General features: G+C 46.8%; 1 long non-coding RNA gene across 1 annotated transcript; it reads left to right on the top strand.

Moving 5' to 3' along the window:
* The first annotated feature begins 843 nt into the window (after nucleotides 1-843).
* LOC119402759 (uncharacterized) lies at nucleotides 844-27,944 on the top strand. The gene is made up of 4 exons (XR_005185914.2): nucleotides 844-1,026; nucleotides 9,679-9,805; nucleotides 17,818-17,856; nucleotides 27,825-27,944. It is a non-coding gene; the product is annotated as an uncharacterized LOC119402759 (long non-coding RNA).

Below are 27,944 nucleotides of genomic sequence, written 5' to 3'. Positions count from 1 at the left end.
GGAGTCGGAACTGATTGGTTGCGACACATTGTTTGTTCATCTAACGAAGCATGCTCTTCGAATGTATTTGAAGGAGCACTCGCTCAAATTATAAAGTACACCTGATTCGGAAATCTGTGCAGATTCGTTGAAGTCACACTCTCGCGCTCCACATGCAGATGTGGCTCCATTGTTTCCAAAATCGCATGTATTACATCCTGAAGCAAATAGTGCATAAATATCATCATGCCTTATGTGAACTTTCTGAGCGAGTAGCGAGGAGTTTGAAACTGCATTGAGGAACTACTCAGTAGCCCCGCGCTGTACACATTCTTCCAATTGGGTTAGTAATAAGGGTGATTGTTAATGAGATATTTATGTAGCAAAATATTATGCTCTTTCCCATTAGTGAGCAGTTTCTTTCCTATGCCAATCGCAAGATATTCAATATATATTTTCGCTTATACTGCTAGGTGGAGTGAATTTAAAACCTCACTGACGTAATTCTCAGATATTAACAATACATTGAAGGAATATATGTATATGAGACATCACTGTATTAGGCACACTTATGCCGCTGCCGTAAAGCAGCGGCATAAGTGCAGCGGCTCCAGCAGCGGCTACAGCATGTAAAAAGGTCTTCCCGTGGCCCCTCTGTTTTTGTGAACCTGTTTGCCATTCTATTGAATGCTGACGAGGATAGTAAAACCTCTAAGCCACTGCTCCAGAATATGAATCAGAGCATGCCATTTGACGAAATAAAACAGCGAATGAAGCCACCACCTGCCCTCGCAAATTTCGACGGTGATGATCTTTACAAGGTGTACCCAAACACTAGTAGCATCAATCTTGGCGAAGTGATCGCAGAGCACCGACAGGCCACTGTGAAGAAATACATGATTCGACTGTACAAATAAGGGATTTATTGAGAAGAATATTTCTCCAATTTTAACAGACGACGTAATGTGAATATTTGCTACGTGGCGGAACAACTAAAAGCGGGAGGTCACAGGAAGGCATACGAAAGCTTTTACTGGCCAAGATATAGTAAGTATGTTTGTGAATTAGCCTTCATGTTATGCATGTAGACAAGGTAAACGAGAGAGAAGGGATGGTGATGAGAGAGGCTTGAAGAGATGAAAAGTTTTTGAACAGGGAGTGTTCATGGAGGGAAAGTTTAAATAAGTGCACATGCCTTCGTCAAGGCAACCGCGGCATGTTGTTCGTGGATTGACGACGCTTCGAAAAAGACGAGCTTAATTCTGGAATTGTAGGCTGAAACAACATTCCTTGTTCAACGATTATTCATCGCATTCAGAGGGTGTAATTATAACATGCAAAAGCACAGGCATTGTAGAGAACGCCAGCCTTGTGGATAGGTGTTCACTTTTTTATCCTCGAGCCGACCAACACATGAAGAGTCATAATGTCGCCGCAAAGTCGAAACAATGAATGCGATAGCAACAAATTTCAATGTCACGCGAAGAACGGCAAGCAGCTCGAAGAGTGCAGTGCGCTGCTCAAGCGCAAAGGCTGCACGAAAAGAACACACACAGCACGAGCACGAACTACTAACGTTCCAAGCTCGACACTTACAGCGTGCTGCTCAAAACAAAGAAGGACGCACTAAACAAACGCACAGGTATACACAGGACGAACGCAAACTAAGAGGTGTCGCACTGGTTACTCCTTTGTGTTTGAGGAGCGCTCTTAATTCGGAAACGCAGCCGCTGCAGCGAGCGAAGTGACATTCATGCACTGTCTAACTTCAACGCGAGCTTTACGGTGAAAGCATAAGACAGGGAGAGTGCCCCGATCACGAGATAAGGGTGTTCTGTATAAGGTGTCCTACCTTGGCTCCGGTCGGCCACGTTTGGTAGCTGGCCCTCGTCACCGGACCCATCCCTTGCAGAGAGGAGAGGCGCTCGTGCGGATGAACGGAAATTTATTTACATCAGATCAAGAGGATCCAGAAGAGAAGAGAGAAATATACATACATAAGTCTTCAGCTTATATAGCCACAAGCCAGACAACATTGAGGCACCTAGGCAACCGGTGTCCACAATTTCCATCAATCGGATGGCTCGACGACCTGGCGTTCTCCCTTCAGCAAGAAGGTCATGAACCAGACAATCCAAGTGCCATGCCCCGACGACCCGATGGCGCGGATGAGAGTCCGAAAGGGTATAAAGGTGGGGGGGGGGGGGGGGAGTGTCGCTTACCTCGAGTGGGAGACGAACGGCTCCCTTGAACTCGCACAAACTTTCATGTCTGCGTTCGGGATAAGGATTGCTGAGGTTTGGTGGAAAACTCGACACAGGCGCTATCCCTTGCCGACTGCACCGCGCTAGAAAGAGTTGCCCGAGGCTTCCCCGTTGTTCCAGTGAGAACCCGTCTGCGGCTGCATTCTACGCTTGCCTTAACACGCGGCCATAAGCTCCCGAGAAATGCCGTGCTCCGTGACTTTCTCCAAGCGCCGGCCTAAGAGGAAACCTTATGAATAACAACCGTGACAGACAGCAGCACGCACAATGGCGGCGGCCACGTTGCATTCCATAGCCGGTCGTACCAAGGGTAATATTGTGATGCAGGTTCTTTTTCCGTTTACGAGAGCTCTCTAAGATGAGCGTCAGAGAGCTTTATTAAGGACAAAGTCGTTGGTTTCACAAACACCACAAAAAACGTTTTATGGGAATCTTAAGGAAAACTAACTATGAACAGGTAAACACTTAATAAAAAGTTCACTGCACACGTTAAAGGCTTCTAACGCCACAAAAAATGCAAGTTCAATAACCTAAACTACAGTGTAGTTCTGACACAGCTGAGGGGCGGAGCGGGGAAGAATATGAGTTCGGTCTCGCCAACTAGCGAAGGCTTGACTGGTTGAGTTGGCGTGTCTGGCTGGCGTTGACGAGTGAGCGGTGGCTGCTGGGTGCCGCGCTGAGGTGCCAGGGCAACCTGGCCATGCAGCTGGTCGAACAGCTCGGGCGTGTAGCCCAACTGCTGCTTCTACGTTGCCTGCCGGCAGCGGAACCCGCAGAACTTGGGCTAGATTTCGCGCACAATGACTATGGTATCGCACGGAAACTCGATGGCAGGAGGCCACGGCCAGTTGAAGTCTTGGTGGCTCAGGTCCGCAACCCGACGGCCATCTTCAGTGCCCGTTCCGGTGAGAACCTTCTTGTCTCGTTCCCTTAGAACTCTCCTGTGATCTCCTGTGCACAAGGCTTTTCTTGATCTCGGGTCAACTTATCATCACCCGAATGGACACAGCTCCACTGCCGTGTTGACAGGTGATTGGCCCCTGATATGTTCCGTGCTGTTTTCCTATTGGGCCACTTGTACGGCGAACCCTTGCGCCTCGCGCCCTCGTGAGGGTATTCGTCGTCGTTTTCTTCCATTCAGCACTGTTCTCATCTCTACGTGCGCACTCCTTGTCGTCTTTCTTTTTATGAAGCGAACTTTTCAAAGGCTCAAAATTAAAACGCGCATTTCACGCATCAAAAATATACAGGGGTTAGCGGACCGTACGCATCGCAACGAGCAGGGCGACGATCTCTACAGCCCGCCCTACGCGCCATCTGGTTTGTAATGCAGAGAACCCGCTGAAATGGCCCCGAGATCTGCGTACCGCCAACGGTAAATGGTGCATTAGCTCGCCATTATTATCCTGAGGAAGGCCGTGGCCTAGCCGTCTGTGGAGTGAGGGGTTGCCTGTTCGCGTCCACGCTTCGGAAAGAATTCTACCATAATATATTTCGTTCTGGCTTATTTACACACACACACACACACACACACACACACACACACATATATATATATATATATATATATATATATATATATATATATATATATATATATATATATATATATATATATATATATATATATATATATATGCGGGGCATGACGATGACGCCGACGACAAACCATATCTTTTCTATCGCAATAAACGGCTTTATTCATACCGTGCAATTCGGCGACACACTACAATTTGTATACCTTGTAGCTCAGCCAGCACATTTAGGATCTTTGTAGATTATGCGTGTTTACTCCAGTAGGGATGAAATTTGGGCACGTTGATAATTAATCCTGCTTCAGAAGCCATTACCCAATAAGCGGATGTGAGATAAGTTGAAAAAAGGACAAGCGCTTAAGCGCTTCCCATGTCTTCATTTTGCCTCGGGTTTGTTTATAGCGCTATGGTGTCTCAAGCGTGCACTCTCAGGCAAAAGTGTGTTAAACGGGTGTGTGCTTCTTCCTTTTGGGGACTAATGATGCTGGCACAACCGTTAACCCTTTTAAAGACTAACGGCACCGGGTCTAACAGTTAGTTCTCATGCAGTTACTCCGACAAGCTCACTTTTAGTCCCGACAGATCACCTCAATGGAGCTACATTTAGTGCGCATATTTACAACCTACCGGGCAGCTCTTAGTCCCCAAAATTGCACCTCTCCAGAAGAATGGTCGGTTCATTCCAGTGCCCCATGCGCATGAAATTTTTATCCCCAGCTCAGATGGTCCGTTAATCACCAGGGATAATTTTCTCCAGTTTCTCCAGTCAATGCTTAAACATTTCGGCGCGTTTTTTTTCGCTGTGAGCAAGAAATGGTGCGAAAGAGACCACGCGACCAAATATTTAGCCATCCGTGCTTCACTGCTATCGCAGTGAATGCGAAAACGAAAGACAAAAGCGAGAAAATGAAATGTTTAATTTTCTATATACATAGGAAGGTTTTGCTTTCTTTCTGTCAATTCACTGTCAAATGTACAACACAGGTCCAGCCACGTTGTCATATCTCGCAGAGTCCGTTATGTGAAGCTACTCTAATGGAAGCGATAACTGGCTGGCATTGCACGCGCCAGTCCACAAAATAGTCTGCACGTTGTGCACAACGGCTGTGTCATTCAAAGCACGAAAGTATTGCAAATAGTTATCTACACTACTGAAAGTTGGCCGAGTTTGTACACATTCGTGACTTCTTTTGCACAAAACGTACACGGACACAAGGAAAAAAGAGGCAGACAAGACGGGCGCAAACTCACAACTCATTTATTTTGAACAACGAACTGTACTTTTATCTTCACGTATAACAAACGCCCCTCACCGGTGGACCCGGGAACATACGAGAAAACCAAAGAAAACTTATTGAGCGCTACGTCATGATAAGGAGCAAAGAACAAACTTTTTTTTCTATTTTTAGGAGCAGTTCACGCATCTCCAGACGGATTGTTGCACGTGCCTTTCAAGAAGTCGAATTCTTTATCGGACATTGTGACGGAAGCTTGGCTAACACAATTTCCTCCCATGTTTCTAATATGGAATGCTTCAATCAACTCCCGGTTAATTTTTTTCCTGTGAGTTGACAGAATCTTTGTGTCTAAAAATTCTTGCACACCCACAAGACCTGCAATGGTCCACCAGATGTGTTCGTCCCGAACTACGTAATGCAGAGTCATGCTCCCTCAAGCTGTTGTTTATACATCTTCAAGATTGCCTAACATAAGATCTGCCACAGCTGAACGGAACCTGGTATATCACTGCTGTTTTGCAAGACCTGTAATGTTGGCTGTGTTTCATCTGGCAGCTGTTCTTACTCTGCGTAGTGCCGGAATCCACCATCTTTCGAAGTCCTTGTACGTTCTGCGCAAAAGAAGTCATGAAAAGTTATCTACACGTTAGAGACAGGACGAAGAGGCACGCACATGACAAATACGTGGAAAATATGTCATGCAAATAATTTCACCGTGATGCCTTACATAATCAAAGACGCATTTCGAGCGGCATAGCGCAAACGCTCAAGTGTGGCCACTGCAGCCAGCACGCCATAGCGCTGCTAACGTGTCGGCGAGTTTTCGGTGAGCGGCGCCGTACAGCTCGACCAAGCCCGCCAGCCGCCGCGACCGACAGCGAACCGGCAAACCTCGAGCGAGCGGTAGAAGAGCGAGCGAAAGCGGTGCCGCCGCCACGAACAGCGGCGAACTGCTTGCAACTTCTGTTCAGCGATTATTCTTCATATTGAGAGGGTGTGATTTGGGCATGGAGAAGCGCATGCACTGTAGGGAACGTCAGTTTTGTGGAAAAGTATCGACTTTTCATCCCCTAGTTGACCAACGCAATGAAAAAGCTTTGTAAGATGCTAAGAGGGTTCACGCAGTGATATTCACATTTCTTGCGAGTTGAGCCACCACATTTAGTTCTTTGTAGACGGTTTGTATGTACTCCAGTAGGCAGGAAGTTTGGGCCTGTAAGTAGTTCATCGTGCTTCAGAAACCAGACCGCAATAAACGAACACAAGACAAGATGAAGAGAGGACAAGCGCTCAATTGCTCGTCCTGTCTCATTTTGGCTCGTGTTTTTTTATTGGGCTATGGCTTCTGAAGCACCGCGTACTTACTCGACGTGTACATATGCGTAAAATGTGGCGTAAACACTACACATTATGTACGTATCATATCTACACACGTTAAGCAGTACGTTCGCAAAGAAAACACCTACAAGATGCCTGAGCATATTGGAGTGACAGTTAGAACGCGAAAGCGTTTGTTTTGGGAAGGCTGCTTTACGGAGGGTTGCTGCAAATTTCTGTTGCGTAGTTCGTTAAAGGCTGACTGACACGGTGGGCAACGGAATGCTCCCTTTGTGAATGCTACGTTTGTTGCCACGTGTTGTAGATAACAGGACGCTTCGCAGGGCGCCTACTATTGATCTGCGCTTTCTTCGAGTACTTCGAGTCGGGACGTCTCCTTTTGTGCGACGGTTGCTCCTGCATAGCGGAGCGCGCGCGGGATGTTATTACGGCTCCGCTAGTCTGGCGCCAGATTCTATGGGGGAGGTCACGCTCTTTCCGGAGGCGTGTTTTGCAAACGTCAGCCGCGTGCGAGTTCTCGCTAAGCTAGCCAACTACTGCTCTTGCGTCGTATCTTAAGGTAAGGGTATTGTTCCCACAGGAAATGCCTTCTGTAAAGTGAAAGTGTGAAGTGAAACTTCCCTTGAGCGAACTTCAAGGAAGCTCTCGAAGAAGTCTGGTAAACTGAAAGTTCCTGAAGCTGAAACACCCATGTTTCAGCTTATCAAAAGCTAAAGGAAGCATCAGATGTTGAAATGACATTTCAATTCGTTTGCGGTTCATGCTGCCGATTTAGATGGAAATTTACGATTACCGAGAATCGTATGATGTTTGCAGTAATCTTTTGCTCCACTTGCGCACTTAAGACTGCTGTGTTTGTAGACTGAGCTACATCGGCGAAGCTCTCACGAGCAGTGTCTAGCAGAACACCGTGCTGGGCAGCAAAGCACTTCCGTTTCTCCAAACTCATAAGTGTTTTAGCTGAAATTTTTGGTGCGTCCTGTTCAAAGACTATTTCATCTTCTCGTTTTTGCCGCAGTACGCTCGCTAATGTATTTCTTGTAGTCAGCCTGGCGCGTGTCTAAACTCTAGAGTCACAAGCGGCATTGTCCTCAAAAGGCAAATGCCTGTATGTGCCAAGTTTTTTCTTGGCACTGGTTGTATAGTGTCACGTACTGTGTTCATAGAACTCAAATGATCTGAACTATGAAATGATGTAAGCTTTAGCAATTGAAGGCAAGCAGCATATCTTTCTTCGCAATCAGGCATACAGTACAGAGTTCAGTCTTCGTTTCAATAAATAAAATCACAAAACAAGCATCAAAACCGCATGATAGGTGATAAGGTGTCTGTCAACAATGGGAACCCCTTCTCACGCGTTCGGGGTTAAGACTAGGTTGCAGCTTCTTCGCCGTTCACACGAGGCCTCCGCATGACTTGAAAGGACTATTCCTCCTCTCAGCATGCGTTTCCCGCTTTCATATGTAAAAGGGAATGCCATCTAGCAACTCATTCAGCGCCTTCCGAGATTGCCATGGTTGACCACGGAAACAAAAGCACCAGAAGAACAGCGTGAATACAATGCTTGACGAGACGAACATGTTCGCATCACTGAAAATCGTGGTGGTACCAATCACGATTTACCACAGCGACCACAAAGCGATTACCACTACAATTACGCTAAAGTAATAAAAAAAAACCTACCCCATCCTCGCCCATCATCATTTGTGGTATTTGATACAGCTTGGGTTCTTGACATTGACGGTCGCAGGGTGGCATGGCCGCCAATTTTTAAGAGCCAAGCTGTTAGCAAATTTTTCCTTGTGAGTCGATCGCTGAAAACTATCACCACCTTAACGGGTACGTGCCATTGTGCATGTACCTCAGAACGAATACAGACAGACAGAGAGAGAGAGAGAGAGAAAGAACGAAACAAACTGAGAGACGGAAACTGAGGGTACGCGGGATTCGAACCCGCATACCATCAATCCGAAGGCGTGTGTCCTAACCACTCGGGTATACAGACACGCAAGCAGAGCCTAGCATAGTATTGTATTGTGTAGTGTAGCAAAGGGGAGGAGAGATGTGATGGCGAAGAAGAGGAAATGGAGGAGGGGAAAAAGTAAGGCATAACACACAAATACTGGAAGGACAGAAATATAGAGAAAGTTATGCAGAAGAAAAAAGACACAGACGATAAACGAAACAGAGAGAAAGACGCAGATAGAGGAAGCAAGTTTTGCGTCGTCTAGCGACCGCATAGCGCCATGTGGCCAAGCCGCCCATGCGCAATAGTTAAGCCGCGCCCACTGACGGAGACATCGCGCGCAACCTCCGCTCAATAATGCATCGCCTCGCTGCGTACACCCAAACAGGAAGCCGCGCATCCCGAAGAGAGACGCGTCGGTCGGCGGGGGGTACGAGCGGCGATAGGTCCGGCCTTCGCTGTGCGAAGATTTGCGCGACTTAATGCAAACTGCGGCACTTTTTTTCTTTACCATCTGATCATGTGCATTTAGCTCATGTATTTCCCCGACGGAAATACGTCATGAAACTCATGGTGAACCGAGGCGTAAAACACTTTCGCGTTAATAAGTTGAAAGAAAGACGAAGAAAGGATAGCGACGAGATACCGAACCACCTGGCCAAGCCTCGCATTCGCCGTAGCTAAGCCACGCCCACCGACGGAGACATCGCGCGCAACCTCCGCTCTACAGTGCATTGCCTGGCTGCCTCCAATCGTGCCGTGACAGCCGTCGTGCCTCCTAAGAAAGTGTGTACTCCCGAGGGAGAAGCCGCGCATCTCGAAACTGCACGTATCGGTCGACGGGGAGTACGAGCGCCGACGGGCCTGTGCTTCACTGTGCGAAGCTTTGCGCGACTTAGTGCAAACTTCCCGACTTTTTTTATGTGGATCATTCTGGTGTGAGCACAATATGTTGTAACAAGAGGAATGGCATAAAACTACTTCAAGATTGAGCAACTGGAACACATTGGCATGCTCCAGTTGCTGCTGAGCGACAAGTTAAACATGCTTCTGTTTGCAGTGCAGCCATTAGAAGCCCACCCGTGTTTCAATATCTTTGTGACTATTTATTTATTTAATCTGCGAAATTGCTGAAGTCCGGTGAATGCTGCATTTTTAGCTGATGTTTATGTCTTGTTTCACTGTATGTCTTATTTTAAAGATGTCGTTTCCCAAGCCAAGAGAGCCAACATGGCTATTTCAGTTAGTAAAAATGATTTTAGTGACCTTGCATGCCTTATAGTTTTGTATTCAATGCTATCTTGATTCGCTGCTCTTATCTAATTAGTAACGTGTCATTTTATTTCTTCTTTGCGTAGCTTGGTTGTACGCCTGAAATATACGCGTTTTTCTCACGCTGTGAGCCGAGTATTGAATACCTGTTTAAGAAGTCGACCACAATGGCCAAGGGTTTTCTAGTAATTCTTCGATGGAGCAGCATTTTCGGTAACTACACATAGTCTTGTGTTGTTATTTATAGTTTTCCGTGGCGTTTCATTTTTTCGTGAGTTATTTTTTTCCGTTTATTAGCTTGGCTCTCTTGAAGCACTGCATTTCACAAACTCTAAGAGTACATCAGTCAAGTTTGCTAGGCAGTACCATATGCCCAAAACAAATAGTTGTCTTGTAAATTATGGTCCCTGACCACATGGTTAGTTCGTGAAAAGGTGTCCCGCAAACCGCAGGCGATCACAATCACCGCAAGAGTACCAAAACGCATTGCCGACCAACTCCGATTGACATCTTGCCCAGGCTCCCTGGAAACGCTCTCTTTGGTTATAAACAATTCACCCACGGGCAGTTCCCGCTTCGCGAAACAAATGATCCTTAAGGGCAACGTTTGCGCGCTTAGCGTCATTGGCCCGACATCCGAGACAATTTAGTGCGATGACGTGCATTGAACTCACGTATATCTTGGCTCTGACGCTCCAGACGCGTGCGCGGTGTTTTGACGCCATTCCCCAGAGACGGCGAGAAACCTTCGTGTCGATGCTACGGCGCGGGTATAACGCCGCCTCCAAGAGATGGCTAGGCCATGCTGCACGGATAGTTAATTTTGTCAACATCTGGGACACATTTTTTGAGATCCTAGCAATAGACAGCCTTACTGTAAAATTAAGAAGACATGTCTACAAAAACTAAACACTGTGCTATTTAACGTTATTCTACGAACAAGCACCCGCAGTGAACACGATGCTGATCAGTTGTCATTGCGCCACCGAACAGAGAAAGCAAGCTTACAGGATTACACTATGACGACAAGATTAGTAACACTTCACCCCTTGTGTGTCTAGTGAGCGGTAGCTTTCGTTGTAGGGAGGAATGGTGACATGCACAGTGTTGTCCCTGCTTCTCGATGTTAATGAGCAGTTATTCATTTATGGCACCTTTATTTAACTGCATATGGGCTACTGTGAATCCATTGTGTAGTAGGACGCCTAAAGTTCTTGTACGTTATTCGCTGTACAAGAAACTTACCTTTTATCATCTCACTTGTGACTTCGTTTTGCGAAATCCATTGTGCACGCCGCATTGAAAAAGCATTCCATTCGGCCCGCACATACTGTTCATTCTGTAATCAGCTCCGCACTTAAACATTTGATATTCGCTGACCCATAATTTAATAAAACAATAAGGATTTTATTCGTTACATTCGCCGAGCTTTTTGTATTCCTCAGTTCCACCTAATGACGAATATTATTCACAGTTTTTTTTTTGTTGTAGGTAACCATAGACTTTTCGTTTGTTTGACACAAACTTCTGGGGATATTCCTGCGAAGTTTGCCAAAACTAGCTAAATATGCTCCTAAAATTCTTAAGGAGCATTTCTTGTTGTGCCATATACTTCCCCCCTACATGGCACCTCTACGTGCGTCCTGGAAAATGTTTCCCGAATAATGTATGGACCCACAACTTTTGTTGAGTTCATGACATTGATACCGGCACTGCCATAAATGAGTTACAACAGATTCTCCTACTGTAACAAACAGTCATGCTGTTTAAGGGAAGCATAAATATAACAGGTATGTACAGGGAAATTGGGAAACACCTGTAAATACAATGTTTTGAACCATTCGCAGGAGAACAGTACTGTAGGAAGATAAGAGACACAACACTGCGAACTCTTCACTACGTTCTATTGCATCACTGTTCATTTTGCACCATTAAGCACTGCGGCACCCGCACTTTGCTCCATTTGCCAGGCGTCCACGCACAGCACAATGCGCCATTATTGCTCACGATTGAGGATCCAGTGCTTATGAATTTGAGAATGCATATTACGTAAAAATACAACGAAGACAACGAAGCGTCGTGAGACACATGAAATGCTGCTATCTGTTTGTATTTCGAAGCTCAGATAACATGGAGTTTTCACCATTCTATTTAACCACTGTTCGACTGAGAAAGTCATGATGAGGTACACAAGTGTAGCTATTCTTAGAGTTAGGGAATACAGCCTGCACGCACATACACACATACCTTGGAATAACCGTTTTTTTCTTTTAATAGAAATGCCATGTATTGTAGGCTTTGGATGGACACCACCTAGAATGCGGCAGGCACACGCCATTTGTTTTTAACACGAAACTGTTTTATGCTGGTGTCCACCAAGTACATCCGTTACGGATATGATGTCGACAAAATGGACGCCAACGGGTGAGAATGATAAAAACCAAGAAAGAGATCCGCAGCTGTGAATCGAACCCACGACCTTGCGAGCCACGACGGTAAGCGCCAGACGCTCAACCAACTAAGCTACCTGAGTAGATGGCTGGACACTTCACGAACGCACCTTATATCTTTCACAAAGTCTCTCTCGTACGGTGCTCTTTGTTGGCGGTGCAGGTAGGCGGGGCGGAGCGGGGTGGTGCCGCCGTCTGTGAGAGGCGAAAAGAAGTAATGAGTCACGATCGACACTTACAAGCCGTTACTCCAAAATTGCGCGCGATATGAGAGGTCATGCTTAAAGCGTCTCGATACCAGCCAGGGACATTGGCCGCGCTGGCGTCGCCGAGGCACCCTAAACGCAGTTACTTTCTTTGGGTTTCACTTCGTCTTAGCGTGCGCCGGCTCATCGGAGTAGTGCAGCTTCCACAAGCCCCGACGGGATTTCTCCGCCGCCATTGCGAGAGCACCGACTAAAAAAAAACTGCTGCAATACCTGCTGCAGAAAGGACACAATTTGCAGAAAGTGGTATTTTGGGCGAGTTGGTAATGATCGATTATGTTACTGCGCAAGAAACGGACGGGAATAAAAGACGAGAGAACAGCACAGACAGGCGCGGACTATCAACTGAAGCTTTATTGCAAGAACAAGGCAACAGTGTTCCCTCTGTTGCTTTACATGAAAAGAGCCAAGTTATCTTGGTCTGTATGACGGGCGTGCTATGTTTCATGATCCCTGGGTTTCTGTTGATATGGGTCCCTCTTGGCTTCTTCTCATCCCTCTTTGCCCTTGCTTGCTATTTATTTTGTCCTTTATATTGCCTTGTTCTTGCAATGAAGCTTCTGCTGGTAGTCTACGCCTGTTTATGCTTTTCTCTCATCCGTCCGTTTTTTGCGCAGTTACATAATGGACACGATTTCGACGGGCGAATGTCATGCCTTGGTGGAGCGAGACAGACGATAGCGGGACGCACGCGTTTGTGGCTCAAGCTACGAACCTCTGCCTCCCATGTTGCTCAAACGCAGTGTGGTAGTGTATGCATAAGCACATGCGTCGGTTACCCATTACAGAAAAGCGCACACCATGCCGTTTCTATCCTTAATTTACGACGTTTTGAAGAAGTGCACATCGGGTACCAGTGTTGATTATGAGCTTGTTGATGTCATCTTAAGCGGGATTCACAATTCGCTGTGTTTAAATATATGTTTACAGCTTCAGCTACCACAACGGTTTAATCATTATCATGGGCGTTAGTCGTCGCGGCGGAGACATGCCACTAGGCGTTAACAAGGGTGTATCCACGTCAAACGGTGCTATTGGCATCGAGGCCTAACACTGGAAACGCCAGCGCCACCGTCGGCGTGACGTGCTTGGCAGGATCACGTGGTTTCAGCGGCCACGTCGGTTGCTTGTGCAGCGCTGCCGCGTGCTTTGAAAATGAGTTTCAAGTCCGACATGCGCTGCGGTCAGTTCAAATACAGAAGTTTTCTCGCATTTTCTGCTCAATTGAAGCCATTTTAACAGAGTGGCTGCCTCCGAAGGCGATGAACATGGGGCTCTACCGCTCGGTGCCGCAGTGCCGGGCTTACGCAACGGAGCCCAGTGTCAGCCTGAACCGATAACCACGGGACAAGAAACTGCGTGAAGCATGGGTTGCAGAGGCGTAGGCAGAAATTTTTTTCGGGGGGGGGGCGGGGGGCACCTATTTCATTTCAAGTAAAAAAAGTTTCAGGGGGGGGCACGGGCCCGGTGTGCCCCCCCCCCCTGGCTACGCCACTGATGAGTTTAAAGCTAAGAACCGGCAAGTAGCCATCGGCTACGAGTCTTGTGTGCAAGAAGCACATCCGCGAGGAAGACTTTCGTTACTGCGTCGGGCCAGCGATGTTCGGTGAGTAGCAGACAGCGCGCACTGAGACAATGGATCACGCGCGCTTCCCGCCGGCAAATGATGCTTATCTGCCACAGGATGGAAAAGGCCCTACCTATTACCACGTGCCATACCATATCAGAACTCTCCCGTGCGACCTCTTGATCGTTGGCCTCGTGCTCAGCGTCCACAAAATCGGCTGCAGATGCGCAAGTCATTGTTTGGATATGTTGAATTAAAAAACGTACAGGGTCCCTTATGAATTCGCTAAAGATGACTAGAAGGCGAAAGCCATCTTCTTCTTCTTGTGAGTCGATGTATTGATTCTCCCGCGCCCCCCTCCAAAAGCGTTGTGCACCTAACGCGGTTTTGCACGGCTTCCGCAACCGATCACGGAGGCAATGCAAAGCGACCATGACGTCTGAATACGTCGTCATGTGACGTCACGTTATGCGACGTCATAATGACCCTACATGTTTTGATGAGCTGTGGCGTCATTGTGACGTCATATGGTCACGCCATCACGTGACGATTATTTTTTGCATCACTCGTGTTGACGCTGCTGACGCGAGACGCCGGCGGGCATAGAGTTTCATACAATAACCTAGAGAGGAAGCTGGCGCTGCGATCGTTCAACCACCATGGGAATGATGGGAAGTACATGCTTCGGATAAAATTGCGTGAAATAGCGAACTGTCTACGCATCTTTTTCTACAGTTTCAGTTTCGTTCTTCGCGAGGCCTGGGAAGTGGGATGCGTTGCAAAGCACTCAAGCAGTGTCTTTGTTGTTCAAAGAAGCTGAATACCGCTAGATCTCTTCGTTTGTTGCGATGTTGCAGCTTTACAGGTTGTTTATGACAGTTTTAGCAAAGCGTCGTGCACTCACCGCAGCGCATAGATGTAGTGTCCCATGCCAGTGCAGAAAATCGCATAGGGTTCAAGTTTTATGATAAGCGCTATTTGTCAAAACTCTTTCAAATCGACTGCAAAACGACGGCGAAGCTAAGTAGACGCACCTTCACGCTCCTCTGACTTCACAACAAAACGAGAGATGCGTTGGGGGCAGACCACTTGGACAGACGCACCTGGCATCGCAGCAGATGATACGTTAAGTGTTTCTCACTCGAAACGGTACTGTTATTTCCATGAATAGATAATGTGTACTTTCGAGGGAGAGACAAGCGCGTTTGTTTTAAGTGTTGTAAACAAAATAATTACTTAAATTGTGATGCCAAATCTGGAACACTATTGCAGAGCAATGCATACCCTGGTGGTTGAATTTGTCCAGGTTTCAGTTCCATCTCACGGTCAAGCAAACTTTTTGCGATAAGTTTTAGGTACAAAAGAATTAAGCAAGTTTGAATTGGAAATAAGTTCATATTGCTTTGTTTTACAGTCGGCAAACAAGCGTCGCGGATCTCAAGAATCTAATCCATTCGAAGCAAATCCCAAGCCTGTACTTCCCATCATTCCCATGCTGGTTGAAGCGCCGCTCAAGGGGCCCGCGTAGACACTAGCGCCACATTCCCCTCTAGTTATTATTGTAAGAAACTATGCCGACGGGCAATCTTCCCGTTTGATGAGACATCTAGGATTTTCGCCTTCCTAAGCTACACGATGTTTTGCATTGCCTCCGTGATCGGCCCACCGATCACGGAGGCAATGCAAAGGGACCATGTCGTGAGAATACGTCATCATGTGACGTCACGTTATGTCACGTCATGGTGATGTCATAATGAAGTTACAAATTTAGGAAATCTGTGACGTTATACGGTGACGTCTTCACGTGACGATTATTTTTTGCGTCACTCGTCTTGGCGCCACCGACGGTCAATCTTTCCATTTGAAGCGGCATCTAAGGCTTTCGCCTTCATAAGCTACGCGACGTTTGCTGGTGGATGGACGTACATAACGAAAGAGTCAAATTCTGCGGCTGTGTGCTGCATTTATGTTGGCAATAACATTTCTTACAGTCAAGTTTGCGTTCCCCTGACGCAAACACTATGTGCTAAAAAGCCCATATTTATTTGTGCCACTCTCAAACCCACGTTGGGCCTCTCCAACCCCATGTATTTTCTTGGAGCCTCATTTATTTTCGTGGAAAAGATATGCCACCCTGTTGGCGTTAGACACGACACTGTTGCCAAATTTGCTGGGGTACTCGCCAAATAATTACTATCCTGTTTTGCGGCTGCTAATTGCTGCAATAACTTCTATTTTGTTCACCGCTATTTCAAGCTCTTCTGGGTCCTAGTTCACAGCCGACGTTATCAGAACAAGTCCGGCGAACGTTACTGTATTTTCTTTCTTTTCCTTGGCGTTGCATGCTACTATACATGATCGGTCTCGTAGACTGCTTCTCCTTCCACCAGCAATCTCGAAGTGGTGAAGCTTTGGTCTATGGATATGTTGATGACAGAGAGCGGCAAGTTCACTGGAATGCAAAGGGAATGATAATTAAGGAGCCTTAAAAAAAGGAGTCGCATTTGCTCACGTTTTGTGTGAGCACGAAACGAATGCACTGAATAAAGAAACAGAAGCAATGGTATTTGCCCGCTGAGAAGACCGACCAATACTCAGTGCCAGACAACTTTGTCAAATGACATTGAAACGCACACGAATGTAGACCGAAAAAAAAAACACTGAATCGTCGGGACGGCACATCACAAAGTTGCCATGCAAACAAAAGCCGTAGTTGTAACGAAATTGTTTTTGAACTGCTCTGACAGCGTCCGTGCAACAGTACTTGTGTACTCAAAAACTCTCATATTTTGTGGCCTAAAGTTCACAGCGCGGTGCCAAAACGTCAGTCGTCGTCAGGCACCGTCAGTCGTCGCGAACCCGTGCGATCACTGGCTTGAGGCTTCTTTCTGTTATGCTCCGTTTGGTTATACAGGCAGTCTACTATAACGGAATATTTCACATAGTTTGTACTCAGCGAGTGACTACCTTTCACGCAAGAAGCCGGTTCAGGTGTCTCCAACGCGGTGACCGCGTGAAGCGGGTGCTCGGTTTTCTTCAAAGAGACAGCGACTATAGACTATCTTGTGCTTTCAGTTCGTCGAAAATGATTATTTTGACAGTAAAGAACACAGTTCCTTTCGAAAGTACTTACAGAAATGCCCTCGAGGGCTTCCGCGAGGTGTTTTTGTAGAGCGCCTACAGCGGAACCTATGGGGAGCGCGCCGGCGGTATCCTATCTAGCACGCAATCGAGGTGCGTCTCATAGAGGGCGACTCCGTAACTCCTAGCCGCCAATAGCTGCCAAACGCGAATAAACATTCTACAAGCTTTTATATACCACTATACAATGAGCACCACATCTATGGTGACACCTTTCGCTTTCGTGTTATACCGATTCCTATGACGGAGGGATCAGCCATGTTTTTATGCATTCGTCACCTTCCACAAATACCAGAAGCTTTCATTTAAAATAGCCCGCGAGACATTTCTTCGAGGCCAGGCCCATTCAATGTTTAAAAAAAGCAGCACTTGCTGTAATCCTAATTGGGAACATCAACTGTTATGATTTTTTTCTAAAATAACCACCCAGAATATGGGCAGTGACTTTCGCAAAATGAGAGCACTAATATAGTATGAACAAGAAGACAGAACAGCCCTTCACCGCTTAAATTATCGTCTTTCTCGCAGCTGAAGTGTCTTCTTCCATAAGAAAAAATTACAATCGGTGTAGCTCATGAATTCACATTTTTAACGAAAATTGATTCCTGTCAGAAGTGAAAAGAGGACGCGAATATGTATTCTGAAAGGATATTAAACAGGAGAATTAGGTGCATGAAATTGGTATGCAGTTATGGGTTCTACGTTTAGGCCGGATAACATGATAATGATTGTGCTACTGATATTTTGAAGGTCGCTCATTTTAAGCACGCGTTCTTCTTAAAATGGTTTCATATTTTCCAGCCCTCTGTTCGGCTAGTTCGAAATCAGGCCCGAATGATGGTGAGTAATTTAAAATGCGCACATTTTCGAACAGCACAACTCTTATATCAGTGTAACATCGAAGGCGTTAGTTTAAAAAAAGGACCATGGTGTTAGTTATGCATGACTACTTATTCTGCATATTGCACCTGGGACCCCGATCAAGCTTATCGTCAGAATGGTTAAAAACTGAATAAATGCATGTACCAGTCTTACTGTAGATCCTGGAAATTGTTGTGGTTGCCACTCTCGCCCTGTCGCGCGTCCATTTCTTTCCTTGTTAACGAATGTTCTTTCATACGTCGCACTCATGCCAGGAGTGTTTTAGCCACAGCTGTACGTAGAACATGCAAAATGGCTAACCTACGCTAATTTCGATTCGAAGTGTTCAACTGATTATAAGTAACAGGCCCACGCAATTGAAGGCTAAATTGAAGGTACCCGATATCTGATATGGGCGGTGAGATGAACGGGATTGTATAACATCACCAATCGATGGTGAGATCATACTTCCAACAGTTCTCTAGGCATATATATACATATATATATATATATATATATATATATATATATATATATATATATATATATATATATATATATATATATATATATATATATATATATATATATATATATATATAGACCGACAGGGTGACACGGCGATGTTTTCTTTGATTGCTACAGCAGCAGCCAACAAAGTTGACACTACCTTGACACGGTTACGCCCCAACAAAGCCAGCGGTCGTGCAGAGTTAGTCTTTTCTGTTAACTTCCTCGTTCTATTTTTGACCAAGGCGTCAATTGTTCCGCCAGTTCTCCTGACTACTCTCCTCTGTGACTCCTACCTTCAATGCTATAGAAGCCCACTGATTGTTCTTCGCGGTTTTTCCCGGCTTTTACATTCAAGTCGCGCGTTACTGTGTTGTATTTGTTCCATGCCATTTTGCGTGGGTGATGAACTTGAATAACCTTTTGTACATCCGTGTGACTGCTTCTGCCTGTTGGAGCGTACTGTTCAGCTACTTTCTGTTTATACCTTCCAACTAGTTTTATTCTGGAAGCATGTTGCGCTTTATTTTTACTTTAGAATTCCTTAAAGTCTAACGCAATATCTATGTCGACAAAAAAACTCCACCCCATACCCTCATTCTCACTGAGCCCTCGGTGATAAAATGAGTGCCTGTGAGTCAGCTCTGTATAAACTTTGATTCTGTCCTCGCTAACGTCATGGATGTCCCAGTGGAGACCTGGTAATTATTCGAGTAATTCCACTAGTCTAGTGGTATTCGAGAGAGTTCCAGAGTTCAGCAGCGCCAAGTTCAGCTTTGAGGGGTGGTCTGCTCGGGTTCAGGGATTTTTCGTATGCTAAGTTCGAAATCCGACCCCACCATGTTCAGATTTTCTGCAGCTGCTAGAGACTGAGTTCTTCGGCTTAATCGTAAGTGTCGTGTGCGAGCAAGCGTCTCAATACTGAACTACGGAGCTCTGTTCATTTCTTTTCCTCTCTTGTTCCTGTGAGAGATTGAGACGCATAAAGGTGAAAGAAAAGCTGCTGTCTTAAAGGGGCAAACCCTCAGGTGCGTAGCTTGTCAATCTCCGGCGTCCAGAGAGACATGCCAAAAGACGTATGTTGTTTTTTTGGCTTAGCAAGAGTTGTGTTTGGGCAAGTTGGTTCATACTTGATACGGACATACGAGCGCTATGGGACGGGGACATAGACAACCCTACTGAAGGCGTTCCGTATGCCAGTACCATAATTCCATATGTTTCGTACGGAATCCATATGTTTTCCGTATATTTTCCATATGTTTTCCGTACCTTTCCGTAAGAATCATACGGAAACATACGGTATTATGGTACTGACTTACGGAACGTTTTCAGTAGGGAAGAGGCGCCTGTCCTGTGTGCCCCTTGTCTATGTCCCCGTCCCATAGCCCTCGTATGTTCGTATCACGTATGTTGTGCGCGTGGTCTGACGCTCCACAGCTGCTGAATTCTGAGGTCTTCTGCTTAATCGTAGGTGTAATGTGGGAGGTGCTGAGCAACTATTGCACCAGGTAGCTCAATCCCTGTTATTGGGTAACAGTGAGTAGAGGAGAGGAGGCAGAAAATGTGCAGCGGCTCAGGTACAGCACCTGTCAATATCTGGCTTCCAGGGAGCGGTGCCAAGAGACGGATTCTCGGGTAGGGTGTACATCCACCTCTTGAGAAAAAGAGAGAAAACAAACAGCAAAAAGAGATGGGAACAAAACAGACCCGCCAAAAAGGAGTAGTTCCCAGAGATTAGAGCCCGCGATCCTGAGAAACAATGCACACGTTGCCCAGTTAGCCGGATGACCGCGCACAAGATGCGGCTGAAGAGACATTTCTTCAGGCTGTATTAAAGATTTGTGCTTATTTTGTTTGCAATTGCCCGTGATGTTGACGCTCTGCTTTGAGTGCTCTATTTGCCTGTATAATCCGCCAGCACGCTTTGTAACGTGAAGTTTTACGTGAACTCCGGGCAGCTCGATAAATGCATTCACTGAAAGCGATAAAACATGGAGCGCAGTGGCCTTCGGTGGCTCTTTCGTGCAATGAAAAAGGGGACGTCGCTTCAATAGCGCGATGAATGCGCCGAAGTAGGGAAGAAATAGTGGAGATCCCTACTTGCCATTGGGAGGCTACGCGCACAAAACAGGTTTAAAACTAAATGTAAATGACGCGATAGTGCTGTGGTAACACGTTGCCTGCATTCGAGAACAACACGAATTCGTCGAAGGTTAGCCAAGTGCTATTTATACTATGTTTGAGAGGTGTAGGCGCCGGCATGGATCTAGTGCGTATGGTCTCGTAGTAAACCCTAGGAACGCAGAAGGACATCTCCGAAACCGAACATCGTAGCTTCCACCAGACTTCGCAGTGGTTGAATAAAGGGAGTACAATTATGGCGAAACATCAAACGTGAATTTACTCCAGTATTTGTTTATGTGGCTAGCTTCTAGAAGGAAAAGTCACTTCGGTGCAAGCCCATTAGTCGGCTGACTTTAAAATTGATAAAACATAACGGCCAGTACAGTTTTGGTACCTACGTCTGCAAGGGATACGTCAGGCAAAGCGCGAGTGACACGAGATAAATAGAGTCAGGCTTATAACAGTGAAAAATAGAAAAGTGCGAATGTTCAAACTAAATCAAATAGTTTCGGATGGATTTCGACTGAAAGGCAGACGCTTCTATTATCGATATATTCGAACACCCCGAAACTTTAAAACACAATTAGAACATGTTTTTAATGTGCAGAAGTAACATAAAAGCCGTACACTCAGCGCCAGTGGACGGCTGGAGCCTACAACAGACATGTTGTACCAGAGAAGAGAAAGTGGCGAATCATTTCGCGAAAATAACGACGGTGACTTCGCTTTTTCTCATTTTTTTCTCCCGCACTGTCAAACAGTGTTTGATGGATTTGGCAGTGTCCGGCTGGCAAAGTCACCCCATGCTGGCTCGTCGCCGCAGAAGTTGAACATTTTAGGTCTCCACGTATTTTGGTCTCCACGAACAGGCATATTGAACGCGGCGTTTTCCGGTACAGCAACGAGGTGCATCGCGCGATAACTTCTCAGAATAGCGGGCGCAAATGACGCCCATCAGTTCCCATCGCTGTATTGTCCTACGCGATAAAGGGCATCGCACGCGAAGTCCAAAAAGCTGCAGCTAAACATTTCGCAGATCGACACCTGCGACTAAATCACGGGGAACATCGTCCACGGTCTGTTCGAGACCACCGCTGGGAACTTCGCGCATTGTCGATGTTTTGAACAGTAATATCATGAAATCCGCCCAGTGGCGTGTCGAACGCCGTGACTAAGCTCATCGCTGACAGAAGTGCAGGGAATAAAGAATTTAGGTAAAACGCCGGCCTACATGGAGCAGTGCTTAGTAACGCTAAAGGCTGATAGTGGAATGTAAATGCTAAAATGACACAAAATTCAGAACCAACTAGGTCCCAATACAGGAAAGATTACTAGTCATCTCGATTTTGAGAGTAAGAAGCGATTTTGCAAGCGAATTCGATACAAAAAATGGGAGCCCGTTTTCCAAGCTTGTGTGTTTGTGCGGTTGCCATCATTCATCCCTCTCATTCCTTAAGAAAACACGATGGAACGATTATGATTTTTGCACGTCAGTAACGAGGTATTCAGAAGTGCAATGAAGCCATCCATTTTCGTTTTCTTGCCTTAATTGTTTTGTAATTCACAACTTTTGAAAAATGACTTGCATGTTTGTGTACTGCACAGCTTGCCAATTTTCGCTGTGAACAGTGTGCAAGAAAAATAATGTCATAGCTTTAGTGCCTAAGGAAGACCTTCTGAACATAGAAGGATAAAAATCTGGTGAAATATGACATGATGTCCTAAATATCAATGCTAAAAAGCTATAACGAGTAATTTGGAATCAGCAGAGTATTTTATATGGAAAAATCTTGCGGCTGTTTATACTTAATGCCTCAAAGCGTTCATGCTGCCAGTCAAGTGGAAAAATGACAAGTTACAATAATACATAGGGAACGGATACACAAAATACGTAAAGAATAATCTGTCCATGAGTTTGCTTACAATACTATAGAAATATTCATAACGGTAATGTTAAACAGGATAAGAAAAAAAAAACGCCAAGCATGCGCGGAAAGCTGGAAGAGCGGCATTTCTAGAGCCCGTTAAAACTCTCTTGTGGCTACTAATACGAGTACATTAGCAACCTACCCACTACGGCACAAATAATTTTTGGGAAGTTGGGAAGCACCCACCACGACATTATTCGTTATTCTGCGGAGAAGCGAGATACCATCTGCAAGGCGTTATGTGCATTTTGTTGATGCGACGGTTGATGAAGATGAAGAATTATGGCTCAGCCCCTTGTAATGGGTTGGAAGCTTCAAACGACCCACTAGTTACGTAATTCATATTGCCACGTGCGTGCTATGAGAAAGACGAAGACGACAGCGAAAAGGCTCATACGCGTTTTACAGGAGCCAGAATGAAGAAAGAAGAGGAGCTCGAGGGTGTTCGACCTGACCCAGCCAAAATAGACGCTGTTGCAAACTTTCCTGCACCACACAACAAAAAAGCAGTCAGGCGCTTCTTAGGACTATGTGCCTATTACCGACGATTCATCGCGGACTTTTCGTCTATTGCGGCACCTTTGACCCGACTCACACGAGAGGATGTTCCCTTTTTTGGGGGCGAAAAGGAACAAATGGCATTTACCGACTTACGTCAACGCCTCGAAACACCCCCAGTTCTTGCGCACTTTGACCAGGAAGCGCCAACAGCACTTCACACCGACGCCAGCAATGTAGGCCTGGGCGCCGTACTGGTACAGTGGCAAGACGGCACTGAAAAAGTGATAGCCTATGCCAGCCGAGCTCTCTCTCGCACCGAGGAGAACTACTCGACTACCGAGAAGGAATGTCTCGCTGTGGTGTGGGCAGTAATCAAATTTCGTCCATATTTGTACGGGAGCTCCTTCAAGGTCGTCAGCGATCACCATTCGCTCTGCTGGCTCAGTAACCTGAAAGACCCATCTGGCCGTTTGGCACGCTGGAGCCTTCCACATCAAGAATTTGATATGAGCATAACTTATAAATCCGGAAAGAGGCATACTGACGCCGACTGCCTCTCGCGGTCGCCCGTCGAGCCTGCCGCCATTGATGACGAATCCGTGGACGCCGCATTCTTGGGAGTCGTCAACACGGCCACTATGTCACAAGAGCAGCGCGGCGACCCAGAGCTGCTTCCGCTCATCGATTTCTCGGAAAGACGACGTAAAGACGTGCCGCGAATTTTTGCCAGAGGACTGCCATCTTTTTGTTTACGGAACGACGTTCTCTACAAGAAGAACTTTTCTCCAAGCGGCAGCGCGTACTTGCTCGTCGTGCCTTCATCACTGCAAAAAGAAATTTTAGAAGCTTGCCATGACGAGGCCACTTCCTGTCACCTAGGCTACACCCGAACGTTGTCCCGACTGCGACGAAAGTACTACTGGCCAAAACTACCTGCTGCTGTAAAACATCACTTTCAGACTTGTGCTGACTGCCAAAGACGCAAAGCGCCCCCCGGTAAGCCAGCGGGCCTATTACATTCTGTAGAAGTACCAGCACGGCCATTCACCCAAATTGGAATGGATTTCCTGGGCCCATTCCCAACTTCTACTGCAGGGAACCGATGGATCATTGTCGCCACTGATTACCTTTCTCGCTACGTGGAGACTAAAGCTATGCAGAAGGGCACAGCAGCAGAAGCGGCTCACTTCTTCATCGAAAACGTCGTCCTTCGGCACGGCGCCCCGAGAGTGGTCATCACCGACAGAGGAACTGCCTTCACGGCGGAACTTTTGGAGTCGGTTCTCAGGCTCAGCGGTACAGCTCACCGGAGAACGACTGCGTACCATCCCCAAACAAACGGACTAACGGAGCGCCTTAATAAGACCCTCGCAGACATGCTCTCCATGTACATCGACACGGAACATAAAACCTGGGACGAAATCTTGCCTTACGTGACCTTCGCCTATAATACCGCTCGACAGGAAACTACTGGAATGACACCGTTCAGTTTAATCCATGGTCGCGAGGTCACGACAACGTTGGACGCTATGCTGCCGCACGAGGGTGACGACATTGATACCGACGCCGAAGAATTTACTCAGCGCGCCGAGGAAGCCAGACAGCTTGCCCGCGTACGCATCTGTCATCAGCAACATAAAGATGCGAAACGGTACGACCTGCGACACAAATTCGTTACTTACACACCCGGCGACAAGGTATGGGTCTGGATCCCAATACGTCGACGCGGACTTTCTGAAAAACTGCTGAGACGATACTTTGGTCCCTACAGAGTCATCCGACGCTTGAACGACGTGAACTACGAGGTCGTTCCCGACAGTGATTGCGGTTCCAGTCGCCGGAAGCATTCACCCGAAGTCGTGCATGTCGTGCGGATGAAACCGTACCTGTCCAGCTAACTCTGGTTGGGTTTCAGTGCATATGTGCGCGCTTTTCTAAGTAGAGCGCCTGGGCTGCGCATCGGGACGATGCGTCTTTCGGAGGGAGGCAAATGCCACGTGCGTGCTATGAGAAAGACGAAGACGACAGCGAAAAGGCTCATACGCGTTTTACAGGAGCCAGAATGAAGAAAGAAGAGGAACTCACTTGCGCGCGGTATTAAAAAGACCGACCTGCTGTTCTCTCGATCTTGGCGTTACGACCTCTCTCTTGACGTCGCGACAATATTGTGTCGCCCGGTCGTTATTTAACTGTCCCACCACGCTTTATAACATTCGTTACCGCAGAAACGGAGAGCGAGAGAGAGAGAGAGGTAATTAACTTTATTGAGAGCCGGAGGAAATAGATCGTAAGAGCCTTATGGGCTTCCTTGGCAACCAATAGAAGTCACTTGCGGGGAACCCACTACGCTAAAATCATCATAATTTTTGTGAAGTAGGGAAGCAGCCCCTTAGAAATTTTTCGTCATTCTGCGGAGAACCGTGGTAATCGATAAACACCTGTAAAGCATTGTGTGCACTTTGTTGATGCTGTGGCTGATGACGATGAAGAATTATCACAGAGACCTTTGTAATTGGTTGGAAGCATTCAACGACCCACTCGTTGCCTAATTCGCATTGTGTGACGCCCGGTTACTGAATTCGGGTTTGTGTGACGCCTGGTTGTCATTTTACTCTTCTACCACACTATATTACATATGTTAATGTGGTTCTTTCCCGACATGAAGCCTGTATAGGGTCTTTTTGCCACGCAGTTTCAAGCAACGGCATGGCGCTGAGGTAGAACACTGGGCTCCCACACAGAGGGCCCAGGCTCAAGCCTCGTTCCTTCCTGGAAATTTTTTCTTAAGTTATTTTCTTTCATATTTCGTGCGATAGCGTTTACGGACACCGGTGGTGGCGGATGCGGACAAATACGGCGCCAAAACGGCCGTTAAAATGATCTCATAGCAACTTTCGCTGTAAAACAATTGACTTTAACCAAGCTACATAGCCAGCCCGTTTCATGTTACACGCTAAAGAGCCAGCCCGTTTCAGGTTGGAATAGTCTACAATGGATAACTGGCGCAAAGCCCCCGCCCGATATGCTGTGGCAGTTGCGTGTGGCGTTTAATCTGATAACAGGTTGAAGGCCCAGGCAAAGATGATAACGGTTACCCTTTTGATATCGACTGGCGATAGCAAACAATGACTGCTCGTCACATCAGGGGGGAACATTGCGCCAATCCTCACCGTCTTGAATGCGTAATCATGCAAACCGCAATTAAATTTTGCAGTGGAATATTTCGGGCACAGACATGCTGGATGAATTATTCCCCGTTGAACTGTGTAGAAACGCTACTGCCTGCCACTTTTCAATACAATACTGCCCGCTCGCTGCCTCATTAACAAGTTCCTTCAATCAGTCTTAGTTAACTGGGTGGCTGAGAGCGATAATTATTGTCTGATTTTGTATTCCTTTGAATAAAAAATGATTTACAATAGTGGTTTTCACGCACCTCCTAGTGCAATGAAGTAATGCAAAATGTGAAAGAAAATACAAGAAATTTGACAGTCAGCGTAGTTATTGGCAACGCCGCCGCCCGGGATTGAACAAAAACGTAAAGTATGGCGTTTGAGATTTTTGCCAATACGAGAATCGAAACGAGATTTCTCATTTTACGTTACTTTTTGTAGCAACACGTAGCAACAGACGCTACTTTTAAGAAACAAAGGAAAACCAATACAGCTATAAAATATGACCGCGAGAACAAAAATTTATACATCTTCCCAAAGGGAACCCTGATGGGATGCGAAGTAGGAGCGTTGCGCACGGTTGGCGTCACGGGTCCAACGGCGCTAACGCGCGCCAGTGCCGGTCCAGCGCCCGTGTCCACTCTGAAGAAACGACAAGACCTACGCCAGCCATCGCTTCAAACGAATCTTCCAGCGCTCACCGCAGCACCCGCGTTAGCGCTGTTCAACCCGTGACGCCACCCGGGCGCAACGCTGCTGCTTCGCATCCCATCAAGGTTCCCTTTGGGAAGATGTATAAATTTTGCGCGCGAACCCACGTGTCGGCGGTGTAGCGTGCGGCGGTCGCGGTAGCGGAGCGAGCGGCGGTAGCGGCAGGTGTTGCGGGCGAACGGACGAGGCCGCAGCTGTGGGCGCTGCGGGAGCGCGCGGCCGGCGAGGGAGAGAGTGAATACAGCGCGCACTGCGGGGGGAGCGTGACGTCAACGCGCAGCTGCGGCGTGACCTACTTGGCACCGCTCTAACACCTGCGGCGAGGGGAGCACGTTGCGGCGCGTTCGTACGGACGCACGGAGGAGCAGCGTTACACAGGCTAGTCAAATAGCTGCTTCGCATCTAAAAACGCACCGTCTACAGCTGCGATTGGAACCCGGGACTTTTGAGTGGGAAGCGGGCATTCTACCCCTGCACCACTTTGGCGAAGCCACGCGCAACTCTTAACCGACGACACATTGCAGACTACCGATCGCAGCGCCACAAGCTGATTGACCCTCTTTGGGCTTCACTTTCTGTAGGTTGGTGCTGCGGCCGTACCAAGCACTCCTCTGTTCTAGTACACTAACAATGTGCTGACGTGCTACCAGACGACTGCGTCAAATAACACGCGCACTTCCTCTGGTGGTCATTTAGCCAGCGCCCCGTCTGCCCTCTGTAGGAGTGTCCACGCGAATTGTGAAATCAAACCGCCTGCATTGATAACTTTATAAACAGTCGGAAAAAAATTTCCTTGGCTAAATAAACGTGACATGCTACCGGGGATTCATGTCATAGCATAACAATATTATTATCGTTAAAATAGTTGTTACGATCTTTTTTCTCAGTAGTACACGCAGGATTCTTTAGGCAGTATCAAGTGAACTTAATGCACACCAAGAGTTACTGATAGAAACAAAAAATATTAAATTCTTAATCTTGTTCTCAAACGTATCAACAGGGGATGGCTTACTGCCCGATTTCAGGATAAGCCTTTACGTCATTGTTGACCGGTCGCTGACCACGCGCTTTCACAGCGATCACAACAACATCGAGAATCACGTTAGGCGTCTCATATCAA

This window comes from Rhipicephalus sanguineus, chromosome 8 (genome assembly GCF_013339695.2).
Source record: "Rhipicephalus sanguineus isolate Rsan-2018 chromosome 8, BIME_Rsan_1.4, whole genome shotgun sequence".
NCBI classification, from domain to species: domain Eukaryota; kingdom Metazoa; phylum Arthropoda; class Arachnida; order Ixodida; family Ixodidae; genus Rhipicephalus; species Rhipicephalus sanguineus.
The sequence above is the reverse complement of the archived record's forward strand: the minus strand, read 5'-3'. Positions and strand labels throughout refer to the sequence as shown.